General features: G+C 38.7%; 1 protein-coding gene across 1 annotated transcript in view; it reads right to left on the bottom strand.

The window, feature by feature from the left end:
* Nucleotides 1-20501, bottom strand: part of MTNR1A (melatonin receptor 1A) — a 28005-nt gene that overhangs the window by 6633 nt on the left and 871 nt on the right. The gene's annotated exons all lie outside the window — the stretch shown is intronic.

The following is a 20501-nucleotide window of genomic DNA, read 5'->3' as shown; positions in this document are numbered from 1 at the left end:
GTCAGATAGCCCTTGCTGAGGCAACATGTCTGCAGGCAAGGACTCCTCCCCTAATCCTTGTCATCTTGCAGAGCTCTCCTTTGGCAAATAAGCGTCCTTCTATCCTCCTGTCCTTCTGGCTATCAGCCCTTTCCTTTCCCTTCAAACAATCCGATAGGACTGGCCCTCTGTTTCCTTCCCACCTATTTTAAATTCACCTTCCTGTAACATCTGGGTTCTACCCACACCACATTGCTGAAACTTCTGTCTGGTCATCGGTGACATTCTTGCTGAGCCTTCATCCTCCTTAAAGTCCTGAAACATAATATCTTGTTCATGTAACACCTGTCCACATACTCCCACCTTGTGTGAATAGTGGAAGATACTATCGTGTGGTACCTGATCACCTCTAGGAGCCTCGCTCTGTGGCCTCCTTCAACCCACTTGCTTCGTTGGCTCTTTGGTCTCTTTGTCTCACTTTGTCTTCCCTGTCCTACTCCTTAACTTGGCTTGGCGGTGACTCCCTAATACTATAAACAGAGTTGACTGATGTGTTGTCTTGACTGTTCTGGTACTGTAGCATGTATGCAATTAAAGAGGCTAAGAAAACTTTATAAGAAACTAACACACATAACCCTCTTGCTCTAGTCCAGTTCTCAATCAATTTTTAAAAGTGTGAAATCCTGCCAGGAATTCTCCTCATTTTCTAGATCTGGTTACTCTTTTCTCATAAGGGTGGCTTAGGGGGATGCCTGTAATATGTAACCATCCACATTACAGCCAGATTGATTCAGCCTTTCATCTGTAAGCTAAACACAAACCACTGATGTCATAGGGAGTTTGGGAAGATGGCAAAGTAGGAGGACCCTGAGCTCACCCTGCACCATGTTTGCAACTAGATACCATCCACATGCAAGTCAGTAAACCAGAGAGCGACCTCAAGACTGGCAGGACAAACTCCACAGCTAAATATGGAGAAGCTGCATCTGAAAGGTGATAAAGGTCAGAAAAGCAGAGAGAGGCTACCTGCAGGAGAGAAGGAGCTGCACATACGCAGAGGGCAGAGAAATGGGCCCTTGTGACAGGGAGCTCACAGGGGGAAACCTAATCTCCATAAGGTTTGGTTTTAAAACCAAAGGGGTTGAAAATCAAGAGTTTGTAAAACCAGCGAGACTTGGAGCCTGGGGCTTAAAATTCACCTAACTAAGCACTGGGTGAGCCAAGAGGGCAAGTGATAACCAGGTGACTGCCCTTAAAGAGACAGCAGCCCATATGGAGAGGCAAAGTAACAACAGCAGTTTATACAACACTGGAGGCAAACGGGAGACAGCTCTGTTCATAATGATTTTGGAGCATGTTGGGGGGTGTCTTTAAAAACAAAGAAGCTGGCAAGTGCCATTTTCCTCCCTTGACCCCCAACATAAACACAGAGTCTCTATCCTGCAAAGTTATCATTCAGAATAGTTCAGAATGTTCCCCAGACAAACAAAAGCTCAAGACCACTGAACCAGTCCTGCATGAAGTATTAAAGGGGACTTTGTTTTTTTTTCCTTTTTTTAAAAAATTTCTTTTCAGTGTAACAGTATTCATTGTTTTTGCACCACACCCAGTGCTCCATGTAATACATGCCCTCTCTAATACCCACCACCTTGTTCCCCCAACCTCCCACCCCCCGCCCCTTCAAGACCCTCAGGTTGTTTTTCAGAGTCCATAGTCTCTCATGGTTCACCTCCCCTTCCAATTTCCCTCAACTCCCTTCTCCTCTCCTGTAGCATGTCCTCCATGTTATTTGTTATGCTCCACAAATAAGTGAAACCATATGATAATTGACTCTTTCTGCTTGACTTATTTCACTCAGCATAATCTCTTCCAGTCCCGTCCATGTTGCTACAAAAGTTGGTATTCATCCTTTCTGATGGAGGCATAATACTCCATAGTGTATATGGACCACATCTTCCTTATCCAGTCGTCCGTTGAAGGGCATCTTGGTTCTTTCCACAGTTTGGCGACTGTGGCCATTGCTGCTATAAACATTGGGGTACAGATGGCCCTTCTTTTCACTACGTCTGTATCTTTGGGGTAAATACTCAGTAGCGCAATTGCAGGGTCATAGGGAAGCTCTATTTTTAATTTCTTGAGGAATCTCCACACTGTTCTCCAAAGTGGCTGCACCAAAAGGGAACTCTTTCAATGGAAAGGAGAGACCCAAAGTAATAATGTAAAGGTAGGAAACACAAAAGCAGTAAAAAAGAATATTTCTGTAAAAAAATCAGTCAAGAAACAATAATGTATACCTAAAATGTGGGGAGGAGAGGAGAAACAAATAAGTTCAAACTTAAATGACCATCAACTTAATATGGATTGCTTTATGTGGAAGAGGTTATATACAAACCTAATGGTAACCATGTATCAAAAACCACTAATAAATATGCGATGAATAGAAGTAATCCAAATGTATCATTGAAGAAAATCAGCAAAACATAAAAGAGAGGGGGCACCTGGGTGGCTCAGTGGGTTAAGCCTCTGCCTTCGGCTCAGGTCATGATCTGAGGGTTCTGGGATGGAGCCCTGCATTGGGCTCTCTGCTCAGCAGGGAGCCTGCTTCCTCCTCTGTCTCTGCCTGCCTCTCTGCCTACTTGAGATCTCTATCTGTCAAATAAATAAATAAAATCTTTAAAAAAAAACAAACAAAAAAAAAATAAAAGAGAGGAAGACAAGAAAGGATCAGAGAAAATCTTCAGAAACAACCCCAAAACAAGTAATAACGTGGCAATAAGCACATATCTACCAATGATTACTTTGCATGTAAATGGACTAAAAACTCCTGTCAAAGGAGAGTGACAGAGTCACAGAATGGATAAAAAGAAAAACAATAACCATCTACATGCTGTCTATAAAAGACTTATTATAGACCTAAAAGCACCTGCAGATTGAAAGTGAGGGGATAGAGAAACATCTATCAAGCAAATGGATACCAAAAGAAAGCCAGAGTAACAATACTTATATTGGACAAAACAGACTTTAAAACAAAGACTGTAAGAAGAGAAAAAGAAGGAAACTATATAATAATAAAGAGGATAGACCATCAAGAAATGATAATTGTAAACATTTATGCACCCAACATAGAAGCACCTACATACATAAAACAGTTAATGACAGACATCTAGGAATTAATCAATAATAATACAATAAAGTAGACTTTGACACCTTGTTTACATCAGTGGACAGATCATCTAAACAGCATCAACAAGGAAACAATGGCTTTGGGTGACACGCAGGAACAGATATGGATTTAACAGTTATATTCAGAACATTCATCCTAAAACAGTAGAATACACATTCTTTTCAAGTGCGCATGGAACATTCTCCAGAATGGGTCACATATTAGACCACAAAAGTAGCCTCACCAAATTCAAGAAGATCCAAGTCATACCATGCATCTTCTCTGACTGACCACAATGCAATGGAACTAGAAGTCAACCACCAGAAAAAATCCGGATAGACCACAAATTCATAGAGGTTAAATAACATGCTACTAAACAATGAATGGGTAATCTGGATATAAAAGAAGAAATAAGAAAATACATGGAAACAAGTGAAAATGAAAACACAATGATCCAAAACCTCTGGGATGGAGCATATGTGGTTCTATGAGGGAAGTTGATAGCAATACAAGTCCAGCACAAGAAGCAAGAAAAGTCACCAATAAACAACCTAAGGAGCTAGAAAAGAACAAACAAATCCTAAAGCCAGCAGAAGGAATGAAATAATAAAAATTAGAGCAGAAATCAAAGATACAGAAACAAACAAACACAGAAAAGATGAAACCGGAAGATGGTTCTTTGAGAAATCAATAAAATTGATGTACCTCTAGCCAGACTTACCAAGAAAAACAGCGAGAGGACTCAAAGAAATAAAATCACAAATGAGAGAAGAGAAATAACAACCAACATGACAGTAAGACAATCATAAGAGAATATTATTAAAAACTATATGCCAACAAATTGGACAACTTGCAAGAAATGGATAAATTCCTAGAAACATTGGAACTCCCAAAACTGAAACAAGAGGGAATAGAAAACTTAAACAGACTGATAACCGGCAAAGAAGTTGAGTCAGTAATCAAAAAACTCCCCCAAAAAACAAAAGTCCGGGACCAGATGGCTTCATAGGCACATTCTACCAAACATTTAAAGAACAGTTCATACCTATTCCTATACTATTCCAAAAAAAGAGAAAAGGAAGGAAACTTCCAACTTCTTTCTATGGGACCAGGGTTACTTTGATACCAAAACCAGATAAAGACACTACTAAAAAAGAGAACTATAGGTCAGTATCCGTAATGAACATAGGTGTAAAAATTCTCCATAAAATACTAGTAAACTGAATTCAGTAATACATTTAAAAAAATCATCCACCACAATGAAGTGGAATTTCTTCTTGGATTGAAAGGTGGTTCAACATTCACAAATCAAACAACGTGATACATCCCATCAACAGATAAAAGGATAAGAACCATACAAGCATTTCATTAGATGCAGAAAAATCACATAAGAAAGTTCAACATCAATTCATGATAAACAACAACAACAACAACAAAAAACTCAATGAAATAGGTTTAGAGAGAATACACCACAAGATGATAAAGTCTATCTATGAAAAACCCACAGTTAACATCATCCTTAATGGGGAAAAAGTGGGAGATTTCCCCCTAAAGTCAAGAACAAGACAAGGATGTCCACTCTCACCACTTTTGTTCAACATGGTACCAGAAGTCCTAGCCACAGAAATCAGACAACAAAAAGAAATAAAAGGAATCCAGATTGGTAAAGAAGAAGTAAAACATTCACTATTTCCAGATGACATGATACTCTGCTTTAGAAATAAAAATATATTCACCCACCTTAATTCTACCCAAATACTAAATAACAAAGAATAGACTTTCCCAGAACATTATATTTAAAGCACAATGAACTTTAAGTTTAGCAGTCCTGTAATCCTTACAGTATTAGTAGTGTCCTAAATTAAAAAGTGAGGAAATTAAGCGAGTAATTTGCCCAAGGTCACACCCATTGGATGACAGAGCCAGAATTTTATACCAGGTCCATTGGTCCCAGAACCCACATTATTCAAAGGGAACATATTGCCCCCAAAACTTGAGTCTGTAATAGAACTAATTTTCTACAGATAGGAATGTTTTACATATAAAGTGTTGTATATAAAATAACTTTGTATATGTATTGTACTTATATGTATTGTATTTTATAACCGATATAAAACATAACCTGTTTTGTAAATAGGCTTTTTAAAAAACACTTATGTGGTAAGGGGCACCTGTGTGGCTCAGTCATTTAAGCAACCAACTCTTGATTTTGGCTCAGGTCATGATCTCAGGGTTGAGAGATCAAGCCCTGTGTTGGGCTCCACTCTCAGAGGGAAGTCTGTTTAAATTTCTCTCTCCCTCTGCCTACCCCCAAAATAAATAAATAAATCTTAAAAAAAAAAAGTTTGTGTTGTAAAAGAATATAATACCTATACAAATGGCCCAAAATGAAAATAGCTCAAGGTATTCCAAACACAAATATAGGAAATAATTAAAAGTAAACTAATAGGATGAATTAAATAACAAAGGTATACATGAAATTTAAATTATTTTTAAAAGAATTTATTTATTTTATCTTTTTTTTTAAATTTATTTTCAGCATAACAGTATTCATTGTTTTTGTACCACACCCAGTGCTCCTTGCAATCTGTGCCCTCTCTAATACCCACCACCTGGTTCCCCCAACCTCCCACCCCCCCCACCTCTTCAAACCCTTCAGATTGTTCTGAAAAGATTTTATTTATTTATTTGACACACAGAGAGAGATCACAAGTAGGCAGAGAGGCAGGCGGGGGGGGGGGGTGGGGGGAAGCAGGCTCCCTGCTGAGCAGAGAGCCCGATGCAGGCCTCCATCCCAGGACGCTGAAATCATGACCTGAGCCGAAGGCAGAGGCTTAACCCACTGAACTACCCAGGCGCCCCTTAAAATTATTTTTTAATTGGAAAATAAAACTCTTAAAAGTAAAAATTAAAATTTAAGCCAAATTTTAAAATAAGAATGAATTAGTTGGAATAGTGTTTGTCTTGCCACAGAACTCTGTCTCAGGCTCCAAAATCATACTAGACCTGGCACAGAGGAGATATCCAACAGACATTTAAAAAAAAAGAAAAGAAAGGAATTAATGGATGAAGGATAAAAGCACATTATCCTTTTCAAGATCACATAAGAAAAGAGTTTTATATTTTAAAGTGTGTTAAGAAAATTATAAAAGATATTTATCATCTTCCACTTAATAACTATATGAGAAAATGTTTTAAAATTGAGGTTAGCAGGCTGGTTGTCAAACCTCCAAGTGGTATTTTTCCAGGCTGTATTACTTCCTTCATAAGATACAAAGCCAGTGTATTATTTGCCAATAGCTATGCTTTGTCTCCATTATTGACAATTTTTTTGAAGTTCTCTCCTTGATTCTGCCCCGTGTGAAGTAGCTTTCATATTTCCCTATTTTTTTTTTTACCTATTCTTTCACCTGGTGTTAATATTAACATTTTGTTTATGTATTTTTATTTTTTAAAAGATTTTATTTATTTATTTAACACACAGAGAAAGATGACAAGTAGAGAGGAAGGCGCTGGGTGGGGACAAGTAGAGAGGAAGGCGCTGGGTTGGGGGGAGCAGGTTCCCTGCTGAGCAGAGAGCCTCAAGCAGAGCTTGATCCCAGGACCCTGAGATCATGACCTGAGCCAAAGGCAGATGCTCAACTGACTGAGCCACCCAGGTACCCCTATTCATATATTTAAATTTGAATTTTAGCTACACTACAAATAACTTATTTTAAAATTATGTTATGTTAGTCACCATAGTTTTTGATGTAGTATTCCAAGATTCATTGTTTGCGTATGACACCCAGTGCTCCATGCAATTTGTGCCCTCCTCAATACCCATCACTGGGCTAACCAATCTCCCCCCACCCCCCTCCTTCTAAAACCCTCAGTTTGTTTCCCGGAGTCCATAGTCTTACATGGTTCATCTCCTCCTCTGATTTCTCCCCCTTCATTTTTCCCTTCATTCTCTTAATGTCCTCCACGCTATTCCTTCTGTTCCATTAGTAAGTGAAACCATATGATAATCGACTCTCTGCTTGACTTATTTCACTCTGTATAATCTCTTCCAGTTCCATCCATGTTGATACAAATGCTGGGTATTCATCCTTTCTGATGACTGAGTAATATTCCATTGTATATATGGACCACATCTTCTTTATCCATTCATCTGTTGAAGGGTATCTCTGTTCTTTCCACAGTATGGCTATTGTGGACATTGCTGCTATGAACCTTGGGGTGAATTTAGCCCTTCTTTTCACTACTCTATGTCTTTGGGGTAAATACCCAGTAATGCAATTGCAGGGCCATAGGGTAGCTCTCTTTTTAACTTCTTAAGGAATCTTAAGAAGTGTTTTCCAAAGTGGCTGCACCAACTTGCACTCTCACCAACAGTGTAAAAGGGTTCCCCTTTCTCCACATCCTCTCCAACATTTGTTGTTTCTAGCCTTGTCCATTTTTGTCATTCTAACTGGTATAACGTGGTAATCTCAGTGTGGTTTTGATTTGAATGTCCCTGATGGCTAATGAGGATGAACATTTTTCCATGTGTCTGTTAGCCATTTGTATGTTTTCTTTGGAGAAGAAGTGTCTTCACTTCTTCTGCCCATTTTTTGACTTGATTATTTGTTTTTTTGGGTGTTGAGTTTGAGAAGTTCTTTATAGATCTTATCAGCCCTTTGTCTGTAGCATCATTTGCAAATATCTTCTCCCATTCCGTGGGTTGCCTCTTTGTTTTGTTGACTGTTTCCTTTGTTGTGCAGAAACTTTTTAAATTATTTTAATTTTTTTCATTTTTAATTGAAGTATAGTTGACATACAGTATTAGTTTCAGGTGCACAATATAGTGATTCAGCTTTCACATACATCACAAAACACTCACCAGGGTAATTGTAGTTACCATCTGTCACGCAGTGTCTTTTAAAACAACTCATGAGTACTTCATCTACCAGCGAAGTTATCAAATATATCTTGAAAGATTTTTCTGCTAAATAAGCATGTTTGTAATCTTAAACCTTTGTATGCCATGTCTTATTTTTATTTGAAAAGAAAAGAATTTTAAGTGCCGTGATTGAAAGTAATCTCTTTGAAAGTAGGATCCATGTTTTACACTAGCTTAGTACATTGTCTTGTATTTTGACAAACCAACAATAATTTGCTGACAATTTATATTCCACCTTATAATGTAGGTATACAATAAATATTTATTTAAATAAATATTCAATCCAGTAAGCTCCCAAAGCACTCCAAGATCAGAGCAGGTAAGCATCCTTTTAAGCCAGAAACTCCACAACTCAAATTCAACCTAAGTAGCCTAAAAAAATATTCAGCATGAAGATTTATTTGTTTTTCTTTTTCTTTTCACTTTTTCTGAGACTGCCTTCAATGTGATTGCCAAAGTGGATAGCTCTGTAGAAGAATAAATCTTAGAGCACCTCAACCAGAAAATCCAGAATTTTATTCCCCAATTGTAGCATCATTGAATTTCACTGAAATTTCTTGAGATGTCACATAGAGCTGTCACGTGTCAGATCAACTTGGTTAGGCAACCTGTATGAAAGGTGAGAAACTTAGGATGCTGATTAAGGAAGTATCTTTAGACTCCTTAGGAGAGTCTAAAGTGGATGATAGGAGAATGGATGATACTGGTGATACCATTTCTGAGCATGAACAAGTGCCTCCTGAAAAGCAATTAATTGGGGCACCTGGGTGGCTGAGTCAGTTGAGAGTTAGACTCTTGATTTCGGCTCAGGTCATGACCTCAAGGTCCTGGGATCGAGCCCTGTGTCAGGCTCCTCACTCAGTGGGGAGTCTACTTGAGATTCTCTCTCCCCTCGTCCCTCCCCCTGCCTGCTCACGCATGCTCTCTCCCTCCTTTTATCTAAATAAATAAAACTTAAAAAAAAATCAGTTAATTGCCTCTGGTAGCTTAGAAAATCCCGAGAGTGTATGTATTTCATTTTTAGAAAATAGGGCATTTCTGCAAGCTAGGCAACTTAAAACTCCTTAGGAAAAGGAAGGAAAGTCAAGCTACCTTATAAAGACCTTAGTATTTACCTCAAATATTCCAATTATCCTTTTTTTTTTTTAAGGCTGCTAATAAAGAATGAGCAGAACAAGGTCCAGAGACTATAGATATTTTTCAAAAGAGGTATTTTTTTTTCAGTGGAAAGTGTAGCTGACACACAATGTTACATTAGTTTCTGGTGTACAATATAGTGATTCGGCAGCTGCATAAGCGATGCTGTGTTCACAAGTGTAGCTCCCATTTCTCCCCATACACTGTTACAGTACCATTGACTACACTCCCTATGCTGTACCTTTCATTCCCATAATCTATTCATTCTATAACTGGACTCCTGTACCTCTCATTCCCTGTAGCCATTTTGCCCATCCCCCATCCCCGTCCTCTCTGACAACCACCAGTTCTCCGTATTTATGGGTCTTTTCTGTTTTGTTTTGTTTAGATTCCACATACAAGTGAAATCATATGGTATTTAACTTATTTCACTTAGCATAATATCCCCTAGGTCCACCTGTGTTGTCACAAGTGGCAAGATCTCATTCTTTTTTATGACTAATATTGCATTGTGTGTATGTTTGTGTGTGTGTGTGTGTGTGTGTGTGTGTGTGTATCCAGATACACTACATATTCTTTATCCATGCATTTGTCAATGGACACTTAGGTTGTTTCCACATCTCAGCTGTTGTAAATAATGTTGCAGTGAATATAAGGGCATATATCTTTTCAGCTTGGTGTTTTTTGTTTCCTTTGGTTAAATATTCCAGAAGTGGAATTGCTGGATCTTATGGTAGTTCTATTTTAAAGTTTCTGAGGAAACTCCACACTGTTTTCCATAGTGGCTACACCAGTTTACATTCCCACCAACAGTGCACAAGGGTTCCCTTTTCTCTACATCCTTGCCAATCCTTATTATTTCTTCTTTTTGATAATAGCCATCCTAACAGGTGTGAGGTGATAGCTCGTTGTGGTTTTGATTTGCATTTTCCTGATGATGAGCGATGTTGAGCATCTTTTCATGTGTCTTTTGGCCATCTGGATGTCTTCTTTGGAAAAATGTGTATTCAGTCAGATCTTCTGTCCATTTCTTATTCAGATTGTTTTTTTATGTTGAGTTGTATAAGTTCTTTATATTTTTTGGATGTTAACTCCTTTTCGGATGTATCATCTGCAAATAACTTCTTGCATTTGGTAGGTTGACTTTTAGATTTGTTGATGGTTTCCTTTCATGTGCAAAACTTTCTTATTTTGATATACTCTCAATATTTCATTTTTGCTTTTGTTTCCTTTGCCTGAGGAGACAGTCCTAGAAAATGTTACCAAATGGCGAATATTAGAGAAATGACTGCCTGTGTTCTCTTCTAGGATCTTTATGGTTTCAGGTCTCACATATAGGTCTCTAGTCCATTTTGAGTTTATTTTTGTATATGGTCTAAGAAAATGGTCCAGTTTCATTCTTTTGCATGTAGCTCTCCAGTTTCCCAGCACCATTTATTGAAGAGACTATCTTTTCTCCACTGTATATTCTTGCCTCCTTCATCATAAATTAATTGATCATATAAGTGTGGGTTTATTTCTGAGCTATCTATTCTGTTCCATTGATTTATATGTCTATACTTTTCTGATTATTACAGCTTTGTATTATATCTTGAAATCTGGGATTGTGATACCTCTAGCTTTGATCTTCTTTCTCAAGATTGCTTTGGCTTTCGGGACCTTTTGCGGTTCCATACACATTTCAGGATTATTTATTCTTATCTTGTGAAAAATACTATGGTGTTTTGCTAAGGATTGCATTGAATCTGTAGATTACTTTGGGTAGTATGGACAGCTTAGCAATATGAATCATGAGCATGGAATATCTTTCCATTTGTGTCACCTTCAATTTCTTTAATCAATATTTTACAGTTTTTGAAGTGCATCTCTTTCATCTCAATTAAATTTATTCCTAAGTATTTATTCTTTTTGGTGCAATTATAACTAGACTTGTTTTCAATTCAGATATTTTTGAATATTTTCAAATCAGATATTTTAAAAAAAAGCCATCAGATGTTAATAAGAACTAAATGCAGGAGGTTTAATTTAGGACATTTTATCTTTGGTTAACTTTCAGATTTGACAAGAGAAAAGTGATTATGATAAGCTCCATCTTATCTGTGATTAATTTAATACTAGAAACTGCTACTTTTTTTTCCTTTTTCTTTTTTTAAATATTTTTATTTATTTATTTGACAGAACCACAGTGAGAGAGGGAACACAAACAGGGGGAATAGGAGAGGAGGAAGCAGGCTTCCCGCTGAGCAGGGAGCCTGATGCGGGGCTTGATCTCAGGACCCTGGGATCATGACCTGAGCCGAAGGTAGACGCTTAACGACTGAGCCACTCAGGCACCCTGAAAAATTGCCACTTTTGTATGAGATGAATCCTGGAGATCCAAAGATCAGATCCAAATTTAATCATGTAGCCCTCCGAATCAGTGATGTATTTAGGAGTCTTAATACACTGTCATGAGGTTTCTAAGCAATTCTGAGGATTGCTTTGGCAAATTTGGCTAAAATTTAGAGTTCGTTAATAATATACTACACAGACCAGAAAAAAGGTCACGAAACTTTAAACAGTGGCTAAGAATGCAAGGGGGAAAAGTCAATAAAATGTCTTTAAAAATAAAAAATTGCCTGAATCAATAATTTCAAATCTCAGAAAGAGCTACAGGAGGAAAATGTCAACAGTGCTGACAAGAACTCTGTCAGATTGAGGATTATATTAAACATTGATTTTGTTAGCTTGAAATCATTTTCCAAGTCTGTACATAGAGTCAGGTCATAACTTTTTGAATGTCAACGTACTTGTCTGAGAAATTTCTTGTAGCTTCCAGAGTTGATTCATTTTAAATTAGAGAACAGCTTGGATATTGAAATGATCAACCTCTCAAAGGCTGGATATTAAAACAGTCTTGAGACACAGTCCTACTTGCTGTGGAGAGAAAATGTTTGTTTTGAAAGGGAAAATTGTGACATCAGAGAATTTGTGTAATTTCCATAATGCCGCAAAAGAAATTTAGATCCTAAATCTTTAGTTTCTGACTGATTTCACTTCTTACTGTTAATATTGTCCATTTACTTAAAAAAATTTAAAAATTACATAAAAGCTACTAATTATAGAATATATTAATAATAACATTATAATGCCATTATTTCTGTGGTATTTTACCACTTCAAAGTGATTGGTTGAAGGACAGGTGGATGGATGGGCAAAATCTTAATCTATCCTCCTAGCAACCCTGTGAGACGGGTACTCCACTGGACAGATGGAGAAACTAAGGCTTGGAGAGATTGAGTAACTAGACCCCACACATAGCACAAATAAAGGTATTACAGACAAGAAAGACTCAGCCTGGGTCTGATTTTAATTCCTGTGCTCCTTCCACGGTCACACTGGGTGGGTCCCTGGAATAAGAAGTACTGATCATTATCTGTGAATTTGGGGGTTTAGTTTTTTTACATACCTGAGGAGGTTTTTTAAGGACAAATAAAACAAAATGTGGGAAAGTGCTTTGAAAACTGAGAACTGCCCTATATGCATAAATACAAAGCACTAGACTTTCCAAACAGGAAGTTATTTTTCTGCTTCATCTACAGGAATCAGATCAAAATAGCTATCTGTGAAAAGTAAACCACAGACTACAATTTCACCAATTTCCTACTTTAGTTTTCTCAAGCTTGAGAATGTTTCAGACACAACTCAATAAATTTTTTAAATAAAAACATAGGGTTGAAAAACTAAATTCCTTTAATTATTAGGGTGAGGTTGATAAGGATGCTAAAAATACTCATAATTTCAACTGGAAATGTTCACCAAAAGATGATCAGCTTTTGTAAAATCAGTTATGGATGGACCAGAATAATAAAAAAAAAAAAAGACTTAAGTTTTATCAAAAAAAGTTTAAGATTTTCAATCATTACAGCAGAGTGGATTGTTGGGGGAATATTGTCTGTTTCAATTGCCCATGTCCCAGAAGTTAGACCTTTGTTACAATTCTATTTACCTTATAGGTGATGTCCATGGATATTAAGTGAATCACAGGAAAGCATCACTTTAAGTAAGAAGAGATTGTAGGGTGCAAAATGAATCTTTATGGAGAAAGATTTCTGAAAAGATAAACTGCCTCAGTAGGATTGTCCAAAATGCATTTTCTTTTTCTTTTGAGACTTGGGCAATTGGCGCATGTACAGATATTTTGTTTTGTTTTATGTTTTTGGATGTAACGATCCCACAGAACACTGGTTTTGAAATCACCAGTAAATCATGTAACTAGCCACCTTTAGGACCTGGATAGAGACATCATGAGTTGATTTTGCAGGAGACATTGTCTGATTCTTTAATTTATAATGTGGTGAAGGGCTTATCTTCCATCCACTTTTGAACACGTAAGTGAGAGTGATGTGCTCACTCGTGTGAACCCCCCTGTTCTTTAGATGTGTGTTACCACAAATGGAATAGCCAAGCTGGCTGCCAATTTAGGCATGCTCCTCCTGAGTGGTTACATTTTGAAGGGGTCACTGCTGACAGACCTAGAAGAACCTGACCCCAGGAACGCTCCCTGAGGAGGACTGTTCACTCGCACACACCACACGTTAGCTCACCATGCGTGTCCCAGGCTCATCCCACCCAAACTCGCAAGAACCTGCCTAAGTCCCAGAGGACCAACCCATTGTTTCTGTGTAGTTGGTTACTTCATTCTCTTCCAAGAAGGGAGAAATCTATATGGGAAATCTCTAAAACTTTTGTACATGTCTTAGGAAATAAAACAGGGAAACCAGATGTCATACAGAAGTCTTTTTCTCTAGTAGATGTACGACAAGTGACCCAGGTAGTTTAGGACAAGTGAGGCACACTTTCATGAGGACACCGTTTCCTAGCTCTGTGGTGTCCGAAATCACTGCATGTGTCTGTCATTGTACCCACGGTTCTTATACTTCACAAGGAGTTTAATAACCCTGTAAACACAAGGATACCAGAATCAAAAAAAGGACTCACAGATTTTGTCCAGCACCATCATTTTACTGATGTGAAAACAGTACAGGGGAATTGGGGGATGATTTAGCTACAATTGTAAATCCATTCTGTAAAAAAGACCTAGAGTTCAATTCCTGGATCTATTCTCTTTGCAAGCTCCTGCTGGGCTCCCCTGTGGGATCTAATACATTTGTCCCCAGCACAGGATCCCTCGACTGTGTGTGCATGCATGTACTTACACTTGTTTCTATCCCATCTCTGATGCTAAACTTCCCGCTATCATCATGACTTGCCCCTGAACTCTGTCCTGACATTTTTAAGTTAGGAAAGGAAACTTCCATCTGCCCCTCCCACACCACTCTTCCCCATTCTCACAGGATCCCGAGAGGGTCAGAACTTAGAACTTGCTTTCAGGAATTCGTGAATGTCAGATGACCCAGCAGTTCGGAGGACTATTTCAGCTGTGTTGTTGGTCTGAATGATTTTGTGGGCCAGCCCTGAAGCCAAATGTCGTATCATATATTCTTTAAGACATTTATAAGTGAACTTCTGGAATATGTTTGTTAAGTTCAGGACTGTCTTTTTTGCTGATGCACAACAGACCCAAGAAACAGATACACATGTGACCTCTACTAAGGGATCAAACCTAATGATGGTGATTAAATGGTACTGAAGAACAGAGAGTAAGAAATAATGGGGAAGAAAAAAAGAGAAGGCAAAGGAAGAGAAAGAAAGAGAGCAAAGAGAAAATGAAAGCCAGGAGACCGTGAACAGAATGGCCAAGGGCTTAGTCAAGGTAGCTGGGTCCCCTTCACTGGGACCCAGTCTGGAGTACTGGTGGACTGATGGTGAGAGTGGCCACGGGTCACGGAGAAGGCAGTGAGCCTCAGCCTTCAGTATCTGAGCAAGGACTACAGAGAGAGAAAGAGCCAAGTTCAGTACAGACAACCATCTGCTTGTGGAGAGTAAAGGAGGAAAATGGACATTGGTGGTCTTCTGTACTTAGACTAGGCATAAGTTCTAGTTCAAGTGGTGAATAATAATAATACTACCATCTATCAACAGCCTCATTTCATTTCTCTGAAGTGATGGTCACATGTCTGTACATAAGGAAAAATACATTAAGCAGGGTCTTTGTTTTACGTACTCGATTGTGTGTCTTTTGCCTCGATTTAAAAACAGTGTTTTTTCAGTAGGCATGCACGCCTGAGACTGTAAGCATCTTAAAAACAGGCTTGGGGCATCCCAGGTTGAAACTCCGATCTCTGAGCCCTAAGTCCATGTCTCTTTGCAGCTTCTCTGAGTAGTAATGCAGAATGGAGAGAGAGAACACTCAGTGTCGGCCTGAAAGAAACAAGTGCAAGCGTTCTTGCAGCCAACGAGTTACACTCAAGCCCGTGGTGCAGAGCTGATGCTCCAGTCTTATAGCCATTCTGGGGAACTTCCTGATTTAAAAATAATAATAAACTCCTTTAGGTAGGTATCTTCCTAAAATCTTATGGCCCTGTGTTCTTAAACAGAACACAGTGGATGTGACTGGACCTTTCCTTGAATGCTCAGGATCATGATTAATAAATACATTATTGGACTATATGTTTTCAGGAGCAGTTAACGGTGAGCAGTTATTTGCTTTATGACTTGCCTCCCAAAGATTGTGCTTGTTTAGTTTTTCTTTCTTTTCTTTTTTTTTTAAATTTTATTTATTTATTTGACAGAGATCACAAGTAGGCAGAGAAGCAGGCAGAGAGAGAGGAGGAAGCAGGCTCCCTGCTGAGCAGAGAGTCCGATGTGGGGCTCAATCCCAGGACCCTGGGATCATGACCTGAGCCGAAGGCAGAGGCTTCAACTCACTGAGCCACCCAGGCGCCCCTGTGCTTGTTTAGTTTTTCAGACCAGCGTTTATTATTTCAACCCATGCGTTTGGCCGCATGTACTGTTCCTTTAAATGTATCAGTCATCCTCCTAATTTATGACATAGTCTGGACACTAACCTCTCTCTGTAGGGTACTCTAAAAACAAATCAGCTCTGAGAGAAAGCCTGTTATTTTTGGTTATTTTTATTTATTGGCTATATTCTAGATAAGTTTGATTGCCAAATAATTGAATTTTGAATATACAAGTTATGATCATACTCTTGCTTAATTTTTTTAATAAAAGTTTTAGTTAAGCATGATGTATATCGAGAAAAGTACACAGATCATAAGTCTACAGTTCAGTTGTTTTTAACAGATTTCAACCAAAGAAAAGGTTCTTTGGGAATGTCTGGGTGGCTTGGTCAGTTAAGCATCTGACTCTTGATTTTGGTTCAGGTCATGATCTCAGGGTCCTGGTATTGAGGCCAAGGCCCAGCCCGACTTCAGGCTCCATGTTCAGTGGGGAATCTGCTTGAGATTCTCTTTCCCTCTCCCTCTGCCCTCCCCCTACCCACATGCAAACGCACTCTGGCTCTCTAAAGTTGTTTTTGGGACACCTGTGTGGCTCAGTCAGTTAAGCATTTGCCTTCAGCTTATGTCATGATCCCAGGGTCCTTTCTCAGCAGGGAGCCTGCTTCTCCCTCTGCCTTCTTCTCCCCCTTCTTGTGTTCTCTCTCTCTCTGATAAATAAATAAAATCTTTAAAAAAATAAAGTTGTTTTTAACATAGCTTCGTTAGATATACCTAGAAAAAAGAGCACATAACATTACCTACTTTGTCCTTTTCAAAGTATGCATCGTTTTCCATATGCAAAATATCCTTTCCCATATGTGTGAGGTTAAGAAATAGATATTTTCTGTATTTAACATATGTGTAAAATAGAGGTTAGATAACTGATTGCTCAGATCACAGAGTAGAGAGCAAGGATAGTAATCCTAGTGTGCCAGGAATCTGCCCATTATTATTGCAATGAAATTTACTCAGATCACAGAGTAGAGAGCAAGGATAGTAATCCTAGTGTGCCAGGAATCTGCCCATTATTATTGCAATGAAATTTACTCAGAAGGAGCAAATAAGGTATTATCAATTCTAATATCAAAATTTGGACAGGAGAGAGCAGACATTCTGCTAGCGCCCAAGAGCATGGTGGACGTTTGAAGCCTGTGTCTGCTCTGACAGACCAGGGTCCCTGACATACAGCTGTTAAACATCATGGATTTCTTCTCTGGGAAGTCGAATGTCAACGTGCTCTCTTGGCAGTGGTGGGGAGGGAGGGTGGGCATAGGTGACCCTACCATTACACCAGATATCCAAAAGAGAGCTCAAAGCTTGAGATGCCTTAGCATTCTTACTTCCTTATCTCATTTCTTCTATTCTCTTCTTTGCATCTGTTATCCTTAATGCCAACACAATAATGTAACTAAAAGGGAAGGATTGAACAATTGTAAGAACTTTGGATAAGCATCCCAAAACTCAGTGAAAATCAGCTATTTCTCTTCCCTGTTTCAAATTACCATCCATTCTAGAAAGCCTCACATGGTTTGAACTGGAACCGTGGTACATCTGAATAAAGAGTCCCAATTACATAAATATGAAAGTTCAAAAGCTTCACAAACTTGGGGCGCCTGGGTGGTTCAATGGGTTAAGCCGCTGCCTTCAGCTCAGGTCATGATCCCAGGGTCCTGAGATCGAGTCCCACATTGGGCTCTCTGCTCAGCAGGGAGTCTGCTTCTCTTCCTCTCTCTCTCTGCCTGCCTGTCTGCCTACTTGTGATCTCTGTCTGTCAAATAAATAAATAAAATCTTTAAAAAAAAAAAAAAGCTTCACAAACTAAAACTCACTTCAAGTCTTCCTGTTAGCTACAGAAAGGCATTTTATAGACTGCCCTGCTGAAAAATTGCTTAGCACCTGAACAGAATACAAAATACAAAGTTGCATGGAAGGTGCATTTCTTCTAACTCGTTTTCATAAAACAGCAGAAGTAGAATTATTTCGGGCCTGTGAATATTTTTTTAGAGGAAAGTTTCTGCAAGCTTCAAACTTGCCAAGTTTTGCACTTGTTGCTACTAACAAAGCAGAATGAGCTCTAGGGGCAAGCTCTGTGAATTTTATGCCCCACTCCACCACTTAAAGGATGCCTTCAGTTCCTCCTTTGTAGAAGAGGCTAACAGTGGCATCTCTCACCACAGGGCTTCCCCGAGAACTCAGTTCACATAGCCTTCAGAGCTGTGTCTGGCCCACGGACAGCTGCTTTTAGTGCCAGAAGGGAAAGAGACTCTTTTTTGTCTTCACAAGGGAACAAAGGAATGCAATAGACGGGTCAAAGCAAAAGTCCTATTATCAAACCCTTATCCAAGGAATCAAAATAATCAGTAATGCAACACAGAGATTACAAAACAGATTAACCTGTCATAACAGAGTCCGCTTTCCCGGACCCCAGAGATAGAAGGGACAGTGGAGACTGGCAAGAAATCAGCCACGATGAGAAAGCAGCCTTCCCCCACAGAATCTCTCCTGGTGATGAGACAGATAATTCTTTTTTTTTTTTTTTTTTTTTTTATTTTTGAGTAGTCTTTACACTCAGCATGGGGCTTGAACCCACAACCCCAAGATCAAGAGTCTCATGTTCCATCCACTGAGCCAGTCACGTGCCCCAAGACAGATAATTCTACCATGCTTCTAATACTGTATTCTCTCATACCCTCCTTTATTCCCCACCCAATTTATTTAAATTAAACCCAAAGCAAAAATGACTCACCCATTTTTCTCATCCTCCTACCCGCCCGCCACCCTCTGGCAACCATCAGTCTATATCTATGAGCTTGTTTATTTATTTATTTAAGATCTCACATCTAAGAGAGATCATATGGTATTGGTCTTTCTCTGACTTAATTCACTTAGCGTAATACCCTAAAGGTTTATCCATGTTGTCACAAATGGCAAGATTTCATTCATACATACAAATAAATATATGTTTAACTTCTTTATATATGTATTCGTGTGTGTGTGTGTGTGTGTGCACGCATGCAACATTTTCTTTATCCATTCCTCTGTTGTTGGACACTTAGGCTATTTCTGTAACTTGGCTACTGTAAATAATGCTACAATGAACATGGAGGTGCAGATACCTTTTTGAGTTGGTGTTCTCGTTCTCTTTTAATGAATACCTAGAAGTGGAGTTGCTGGAATACATGGTAGTCCTGTTTTTAATTTTTTGAGGAACTTCCATACTGTTCCACAGTGGCTGCCCCAGTCTGCATTCCAACAATTTACAACAGTGCACAGGGTTCCATTTTCTCTCCACATCCTCGCCAACATGTTATTTCTTCTTTTTGATGGTAGCAATCTGGTGGGTGTGAGGTGATATCTTATGGTTTTGATTTTTATTTCCCTGATGATAAGTGAGGTTGAGCATCCTGTTATGTACATGTTGGCTATTCAGATGTCTTCTTTTAAAAAAAAAATATTGTCTATTCAGGTGCATTGGGTAGCTCAGTTTGTTGAGTGGCCAAATCCTGATTTTGGCTCAGGTCCTGATCTCAAGAGTCCTGGGACTGAGCCCCCGAGTCCTCTGCACTCCCACAGAGTCTGCTTGAAGATTCTCTCTCCCTCTCCTGCTGCACCCCTCCCCCATTCAAGCTCACTCGCTCACTCTCTTTCTCTAAAACAAAAAAAGTCTCATTCAGATCTTCTGCCCATTTTTAAATCAGATGTTTTTTTCACTACTGAGATGTTTGACTTTTGTATATATTTTAAATATTAGCCCCTTATCAAATGTGATTTACAAATATTTCCTCCCATTCAGCAGTTTGCCTTTTCATTTTGTTGATGATTTCCTTTCCTGTGCAGAAACTTTTTACTTTGGTGTGGTTTTCACTTCTTTATTTTTGCTTTTGTTGCTTTGGCTTTTGGTGTCAGATTCAAAAACACATCATGTAGACTGTGTCAAGGAGCTTACTGCCTGTGGTTCTTCAAAGAGCCTCTTTTTGAAGGCAGAATTCCTCTAGTTTAAGCCAATCATATATGAAATGAGGTTATTCAATGGACTAACTCAAATTCAGTTCATGGTATCAGGTGATAATCAAGTTACTTCTTAAACTACTCACTGTCCCAGGCATTAAAATGAAAAGGGGTCCCTCCCTGGAGAGAGCTAAAGAAAATCACAGCATTGATCAACTACTCTATTAGAGCATTTTTCCTTCCCCTCCCCTGCCCACCTCCAAAATGTCAGCTTCTAAATAAAGAAGTAGGCACTTAATCTAAAGATCTGAACATCCAGTGTCCTCTGGAAAATCATCCCTGGTCTTTCACCCAAGAGAAAGCTTCATTGCATTGCTTGGAGGATAAAGCAAGATTAATTAACTCAAACACAAAATTTGCTTGTGTAGCATATTATATGTAAGTATACTCTTTACTGTAACATTTC

The sequence above is a fragment of the Lontra canadensis genome, unplaced genomic scaffold (assembly GCF_010015895.1).
Source record: "Lontra canadensis isolate GAN:19392208 unplaced genomic scaffold, GSC_riverotter_1.0 scaffold102, whole genome shotgun sequence".
NCBI classification, from domain to species: Eukaryota; Metazoa; Chordata; class Mammalia; order Carnivora; family Mustelidae; genus Lontra; species Lontra canadensis.
The sequence above is the reverse complement of the archived record's forward strand: the minus strand, read 5'-3'. Positions and strand labels throughout refer to the sequence as shown.